We start from the raw sequence: 8,190 nt of genomic DNA, 5'->3' as shown, positions 1-8,190 counted from the left end.
ATTTCTCTCTCTCTCTCTCTCTCTCTCTCAAATTTTTTTTTATTTTTTGTTGGATTTTTTTTTCCCCTGTATCCCTACCTTAGATTGATGATTTTTTTTTTTTTTTTATAATTCTACTTTTTTAAAAAATTTCTATAAAAAAATATTCATTGCCCATAGGAGGATCTCCTACTAAAGGTTCATTCCCTTATTATCCTATTATTAACTAATTCATATTTGTTCTTTGATGCAAGTTTTTTTTTTATCATTTTATTTACAATACTAAATACTTTTAATGAATGGTGTTTGATCTTGATCTGAATTGGGGAAAAATTGTATTATAATATGTCATATTTTGTGTTGTTGTTAGATTTTAGTTTTTTTGGAAAACAATGGGATAATCTGGACAAGTTGATAAAGAACATTTAGTCTAGTTGAAGACAATGGTCTTTGTGCAATTTCTTTTCACAGTTTGTAAATATTATGTTTAATATATTAGTGGCAAATTGTTATGTCTTTATTATTTGATGTTCTAATTAGATGCTTAAGTAATTGTTTTCAATGTTTACAAATATTTTATATTATTTTTCATCCTCTTTATTTCATTAGTGCGTTCTTTGAGATTTTTAAGAAAGCAAATTCTATTTTGTATTTAAAATTATTTATTTATCTATTCATTTTTCACATATTGGATTAGATGTTAGATTAGAATATGACAACATTAACACAATATTTCTTTTTCCAAAAAAAAACTTCTATACTTTTTCCCCCTTTGGAATTGTACTCTTGTTTTTTTTTTTTTTAAGGAAAAAGAGTTGCAATCTTTTACTTTTATTTTTTCTTAAATATAGTTTTGTTGAGTTTTATTTTTTTTTTTAGATAAGTTCTTAGTGTTTTTGATTGTATGGTAGAAAATTTCTGGTTTGAGAAAGTTTGTTTAAAACTATAAAAAATAAACAAAAAATAAAAAAAAAATCAGATTCTATATAACTTTTAGGCCTCGTTTGGGAGAAAGGAATGTAATGGAATGAAAAGAATAATTTTAGAATATTCTTCCCTTCCCTTATTTGGGAGTTTAAGTAGAAGGGAATAGAATAGGTAGGAGAGAACACTCATTTCTCTCTATTCCCTTAAAACCTCAAATTTTCATTCCCCCCGAAATTGAGAGGAATGAGAGGGAATGAAATTAGATTTAATAAATTTTTTTACTAAAACTCTCAAAATACCCCTATATATTCAACCCTTTATTTTAAAACAGGGGTCTAATAGTAATATTGTCATAAAATGATTTCATTCCATTCTCTCCATGTTGTTTCCAAACAAGATTACTTGCATTCCATTTATTTTCATTCTTTTCCATTTCTTTATTTTAAAACATCCAATCAAGGCTACTTAATTCCATTCATTTCCATTCCCTTATGATCATTCAATTTCATTCCCTTATGAACTCCCAAACGGAGCTTTAATGATACACAAAATATTGTAAATAACTTTAATTAAAAAATTAATATTTTTGCTAACTTACCTTTGAATTCATAAAAAAAATTGTATTGTTTCGATTTGGTATCGACAAAAATAATATATATATTACATTTATTATTGTCCCTATAATAAATTACATTACTATTTACTAAATTAGTCCAAAATGAAATAATAAATAAATTTAATGAGATCACCTTAAAAAAATTATCACACGCAACGCACAGGATCTGTGACTAGTTTTATATAAAAATATGTCAAACTTTTGAAGTTTCAAAATATGAAATCTATGTGAACTATCATGGGGACTGATTTGAATGCTAATGTAAGTTTGGTTGTCGATCATAGTCGCAACCTGAAATAAGCTTTCATATGTAATTGCTTCTTATTAGGATAGCCTTTTGCTTATATGGACAATAAGGATAAAGATAAGTAACCACACATTTTAATTGCTTTGAATTATCAATTCTTGAGCTAAAATCTTTATTTTTGTTGTCATTGTATGTGTATTCTTCTGGATTTGGTAGTGTTTGTATCCCTTCCTTTGTAGACTTTGTTAATAATTTGAAGGGCAAATTACAACTTACCAGCCTATAGTTTGCTCAAAATTTGACTTACCTACCCATGGTTTATTTTTTGACATTTTACTCACCTATGGTAGTTTCCATTAGCGCTCCGTAACCTATCTCCCAACTTGCCATCAGACTCACACATATTATGCCAAAAACATAACAAAAAATAATCAAACACCCTCTCTCCACAGAACCCTCTCACACGAGCTCACTGAGACAAAACCAAAATGCTACCCACCTGAGATATTAGACACCCGTTTATGATTGGAATCCTTTCGGTAATTTCGAGCAAGGAAACCAAAGAGAAGGTGGAGGCTAACATCTGGCAGATCATGCAGGGAACAAAGTGATGAAATTTTTAAGTTTTGTTAACAAATTGGGTTTTGATCCAAAAGGGTGTTCTTGATTCTATCTCTGGGGAGAGTTACTGACTGTCTGAGTTTCAAAGTTTTGTTTTTTCTTTTCCTTTCATCTGCTTTTTCGAAATTATTCCAGATAGATATATTTGAAACCTAGGGTTTTTTTTTTTTTTTTTTTGAAATTAGGTAACTTCCCCGTCTTAAAATTGTGCACTGGCTTTTCAGTTTTCATAGAGTAGTCTCTTTACCTTCAAAAGAGAATGCCTAAACTTAATCCACCTGAAAGATGCAATGCAATAATGAAACTTTTGAGATTAAGTTTTGGCTATAAGATGCATGTCATTGGATAAATTTTTCTTCCCTTGAAGTTAAAGCAAGGACGCTTCAGTGATTTTGTCTCAACCAAAATTCTTATTTATTATTATTTATTTTTTTAAAATTTTTTAAATCTCTTCTTTTGATATTGCTAGTTTTTCAACTTCAACTTTTTCAATGCAAAAGGGTTTTAAAAATGAAGTTAAATTGAAACTGGGGTTGAGTTTGCTGCTACTGGTTTGACTTTCTTTCTCTTGTTTGGTATGCCAAAAAGAGTAACAGTTCCATTTTTTTTTTTTTTTTTGGGGTCAAAAATTAGAAATACATTATCTTCATTACCGGTCTTCTGATTCGGGTGACATAAAACTTAAAAGTTCAACAAAGGGGAAAAAATATCTATGGGTTTGTTGGAAAGTTGACACTTTGACAATAAGTGGATAGTAGGGAAAGCTATATTGGGCGAAGAGAGGAGAGGACTACATCTTGGAGAGAGCTATTGTTGAGGACCAAAATGTGACAAGGAAGCACATTTCATGAAAAGCAAGGAAAGACCAAGGGCCTTAACAAAAGAAAGCCCAGCTCATGAAGTTAAAAAGGACCATGAAGGCCCAAAGGCCCAAAAAGAAGGAAAAAGAGAGAAGAAGAATAAAAAAGTAAAAAAGAAGAGGACCCAAACTTAGGCCATGAGCAAGTCCTCCATCCTCTAGGAAGCAAGTCCTTTAAGAGAAAGTACGAAGATCCTGAGAAGGACATAAGCGACCCAGGAGATAGTTTGGGAACAAGTCACTCACATGTATCCTTGACAAGGGCAGCTTGATGTATTTGGGGGCCTAAGGCGAAAATTGATTATCTTGTTCTAGATGCAAAATTACTACTAATTAACATGAACTATGTAGAATTTTTTTTTCTTTTTTTAGAAATTTTATAGACAAAAAAAAAAAAAAAAAAAAAAAAAAAAAAAAAATTTGACAAAATTTTTCATACTTGTTGATATGGTAGATTGATAATGGTAAGTAAAACAGTGGTGTTAATGGTAGACTTAGATGAGAACTTGTAAAAGTTTGCTAACTAAACTCTTATTATTATTCTTTTTTTTTTTAGAAGTGCAACATCCACAATATTTTTTTACAACAAATCTTAGGTTTTAAGTTGCTTTTTATTTTCTATTTGAAAATATCAGTATAATTATTTTTTGCCATCAATAACAAGTTGTAATAACCTTCTACTTAGTATTAGTTGTAAAAGTGTTGTGAAAAAAATTGTGAACGTTGCATTTTTCTTTTTCTTTTTTTTTTCATCTGGTATTTATTGATTATAAATAATCCTATTAGTTAAAATTTGGAGGACTTTTTTTTTACTTGGGGCCTTAGGCGACCGCATCTCTTGCTCCACTATTCAGCCGGCCCTGATCCTTGAAAGAAGGAAAAGAAGGAAAGATTCATTAGATGTCCTATCAAAATCAAGAGGCAGAGATTAGAGAAAGGGACAAGTGATGTCCTTGGGTTCAATACCTGACAAAGGAACCGAGAGATCTTAGTCAAAATAGTGAACATGCAGCAAAAGGGAGGATGGTCAAAGGCTTTCCAAGCTCACCCATTGCAAGGAGGAATTTATGTCATTTCTAGAAAAAGGCCAAACCAAGAAGAATCAACATCAAGGCCTTAGGACCTTGATGTGTCCTTTTAAAGCCTTGATAAGAGGACATTGGCTAACAGATGGGAAAGCCAAGGTGTATATTCAAATTCCCAGCAAAAAGGTCATTAAGTATCCAGCAAACCAAGTATCATCTTTGTAACCCATGGTCCAAGCCCGTGGGATCTCGAGTTGGTAGTAAGAGAGAAGTGGTTTGGTCGATAGGGGACTGATTTCTAGTGAAAGGAGGAACTTGTAGTTTTCCCTTGGTTAATGTATTTTCTTGGAATGCATGAACTAATGGAAACTCAATTCCTCCATGTGCATGGCATCTCCCCACAACTTCCTCTCAATTATCCTTTTCAATTAAAGCTGTCACCCATTGCATTGAATATCCCATCTACTCCTTTGACTTTCCAGGAAGACATCTTCCATTTGTAGCTAAAGCCAAATACTCTTTTTGAGTTATAATTACCAAACTAAGCTAACTCTATGCCCAATGAACTCTTTCAGATTCATGACAGAGGACATGATTTTACCCAGCAGACCAAGGACATCCTCATCTGGAGGAACTAAACCATGTCCACTATAAAAGGAACACCAAAGCATAACAAAAGTGGGGTTTAGAGGAGGGTTCTGAGAATTATAAGAGTTCAACAAGGGAGAAGGGAGAAAGAAAGAATAAAACAAGAGAGCCAAGGAGGAGGACTTCGTACTATATCCTTAAAATCCTTCAAAATATCACTAAACCTCTTAAGAAACTTATATAAAAACATGCACACATCAGATATCACTCTCTCCCACAAAATCCTCCTTATTTGACCATCTTGGAAGGAAATGTCCAAGCAAAGCTGCTTGGAATTGAGCTCCAAATCCCACAAGTCTTGTGCAAAAGCACTAAATTTGTGAGAATCGGGGCCAAGAATCTCATGGCTGTCTCATCTTTATGAACCTCATTATATATACGTATATGTTTTAAAATGTATATTCTAACCTAAGGAACTAACAATTATTTGGGAACATTTGTGTTGCATAGTTGTTCTTATGCAAAACCTACAAAGGTAAAGGGAAAAGACAAAATCCATTGTATAGTAAGCATGGAGAAAGATCCTGTGGCCTAAGGAACCAGCATTTAAGGTTCCCAGATTAAAGGCCCCATGGTTTTAGGAACCACAAACCCACGTCCTAGGAACCACTGGTAGAAGAACCACTGCAACATCTTTCCCAATGAATCATCATGGAAGAACCGAGTGAAGGAACTCTTTTAAATGTTCACACAATAAAAGATAAGTCTTAAATATTCTATTTTAATCTCCTTCTCATTGTGAACATTATAAATAATTCTTTTACTCATATCATAAGTGTAAAATGTCATTTTATGACATTAAAACACTTACAATGATATTTTATTACTTAGAAGAAAATTGCATTTTTGCCTTGTGGAGCTCTATGTGAGTTGCACACAAACTATTTCATAGAACGACCCAATAAGCCACAAAGAACCAGACTCAGTTCACCCAACCTCTACTCCAGCCCTTTCTTAATGACCCAAGATCCCATATCAGCATTGAGCCTAGGAATTGTGTAAAAAAAGGGACTCACAGCTATTTATCTGCATCTGCATTACCTTTATTATTCAACCTATATGCACTATAGTCTGCCTGTTTGTTTGTTGTGCTTTGTGCGAACCATAGGAATATTTTTGGTCTGAGAAAAAAGGTGGTTACATGTGGTATTTGTGCTTGCTTTCGATGTGTTTGTCTCCCAAAAACAAAACAAAAAATTTTGTATGTATTTGCAGTGTTGGTATTGTATGTGAAGTTTATTACATTAATTTATATGCAAATGGTTGGTTTGGATTTACTTTTGAGATTCATCATGGTGGCACCTTTGTGTGGGACCCAAACTTAGTATTTTTAGGTGGCAGTGTTTCTACTATTGACAATATTAATCTTGATAAACTGAGTTTCTTTGAAATACAAGATGTGTATTGGATTAGGGGTAACTAGTAAAAGTAGATTTCATTACCTTATTCCTAGAGGTAATATGGAGCAAGGATTGATACTAATAACTGGAGATGATGAGGTGGTTTATATGTGTGATGCTGCATGGCCAGCAAATAGGGTAACAATATATGTGGAGGGTGGGGAGGAGCCACTTGTAGTTGAATTACTAGGACAGAATGTACAAGTTAATGAGAGAACAGTGGGTAAGTAGTTAATTCAAATGAGGTAGATGAGGAAGTTCTTGCGGATGATGATAGAGGTGATGATGTAGTAGCTGAGCCAAATGGTGGACAAGAATGTTCAGATTTTGATTTGTTGGAGGAAGGGTTTGAGGAGCTAGATTTTGATGATGATGTGTTTGGGAGTATGGATACTGGGCCACCTACACCAGTGGCGGCTCCAAGATTTTTTTTTCTAGGAGAGTCAATAGTGGCAGAGCTAGGAATTTGTCATGGGGGCAATTAAAAAATAAAATGATTAATATTTTTTTTGTATGTACAATTTCCATATTATAGTATACAATACTTATCGCGTAATAGTCTAAAAAATTTATTAATAGTTTAAAGACCAGTAAGACAACAACCATTGAATGCATAATAACTTATTATATTTATATGTAATGTTAATTAAATAAAAATATATGATAAAGAAGAATAATAACAAACCTAGGAGTGGGACTAGGAGTAAATGCGAACTAAGAAAAAAAATTGATATAAATTTTTGCTTTTGAAGCATACAGTTTTTAACCATAGAAATGTTAACTCTCTTAGAATTGGAGCAAACAAAGATAAAAGCTAAGAAAACTACTTGATCAAACAAAGATAAAATCTAAGAAAACATAGATTGGAGAAAGAGAGATAGAGAGAATGAAGAAAAAAATCACAGATATAAATATAGATCAGTTGGTTGGAATGGTAGTGTAATTTTTTGCTGATGAAGAAGAAAAGTGTAGGGAAAAAAAACTTTATTTTGTTGTCAATGGAAAAGTAAGCCAAAGTCCTAACTAGAATGTTTATTTATTTATTTATTTTTAACAAATGAGCAAAAGTTTGAAACATTTTTTTTTATATATAAAATTAAATATTTTAAGAGTAGTGTTGTTGACACAACACTTGCACAAAAATTTCACAACAAAATATAGGTGGAAAGTTGTTAAAAGTATATAAAGAAAAAGGTGATATATTAGCAAAAAAGAAAGGTAAAAAAGTGGTGTCAGTTCTGGGTCAAAATAAAAACTAGTTACAACTTGTCACTTACCCTCTATTGTGAAAATAACATTAAAATGATCATATTCAAGTTTATTTTAGCTAGATTTAAACAAAATTTATGGTCAAGGAGTTCAAATATTTATTTTAGGGGAGTCAAAACAATTTTTGTAAAAAATATATATATATATATATATAAATAAAAATTGTCAGGTCAGGGGATTCGTTTGAACCCCCTAGCCAGCACATAACGCCGCCCCTGACCAACACAAGATGGAGTTAGGGACAATGGGGCCCCACATGTAAGTAATGCAGGAGAAAACACAACCCCACAAATGCCCAATGCAGCCCCACAAAGGCCTAATGCAGCAAACAATGATAATGCATCCCCCAATGAGTCCAATGCAGGAGACAATGCTAGTGTGGAAGATTGTGAGTGGATTGAACCACATATTGAAGATAATATGGAAAGTATGGTAGGGTCTAATGATGATGAGCCGGTGTTAAGACATATGTGAATCATGTTGAGAACATATGTCATTTAAAATTGGCTAATCCTTTGACAAAACACATTTTACTTATAATTGGGTAAATCTAGGATGTGTTTCATACTTCAAGGAACAAGAAGTTCAAGTCTAAGTAT

This window comes from Quercus robur, chromosome 2 (genome assembly GCF_932294415.1).
Source record: "Quercus robur chromosome 2, dhQueRobu3.1, whole genome shotgun sequence".
In the NCBI taxonomy this organism is placed as follows: domain Eukaryota; kingdom Viridiplantae; phylum Streptophyta; class Magnoliopsida; order Fagales; family Fagaceae; genus Quercus; species Quercus robur.
The sequence above is the reverse complement of the archived record's forward strand: the minus strand, read 5'-3'. Positions refer to the sequence as shown.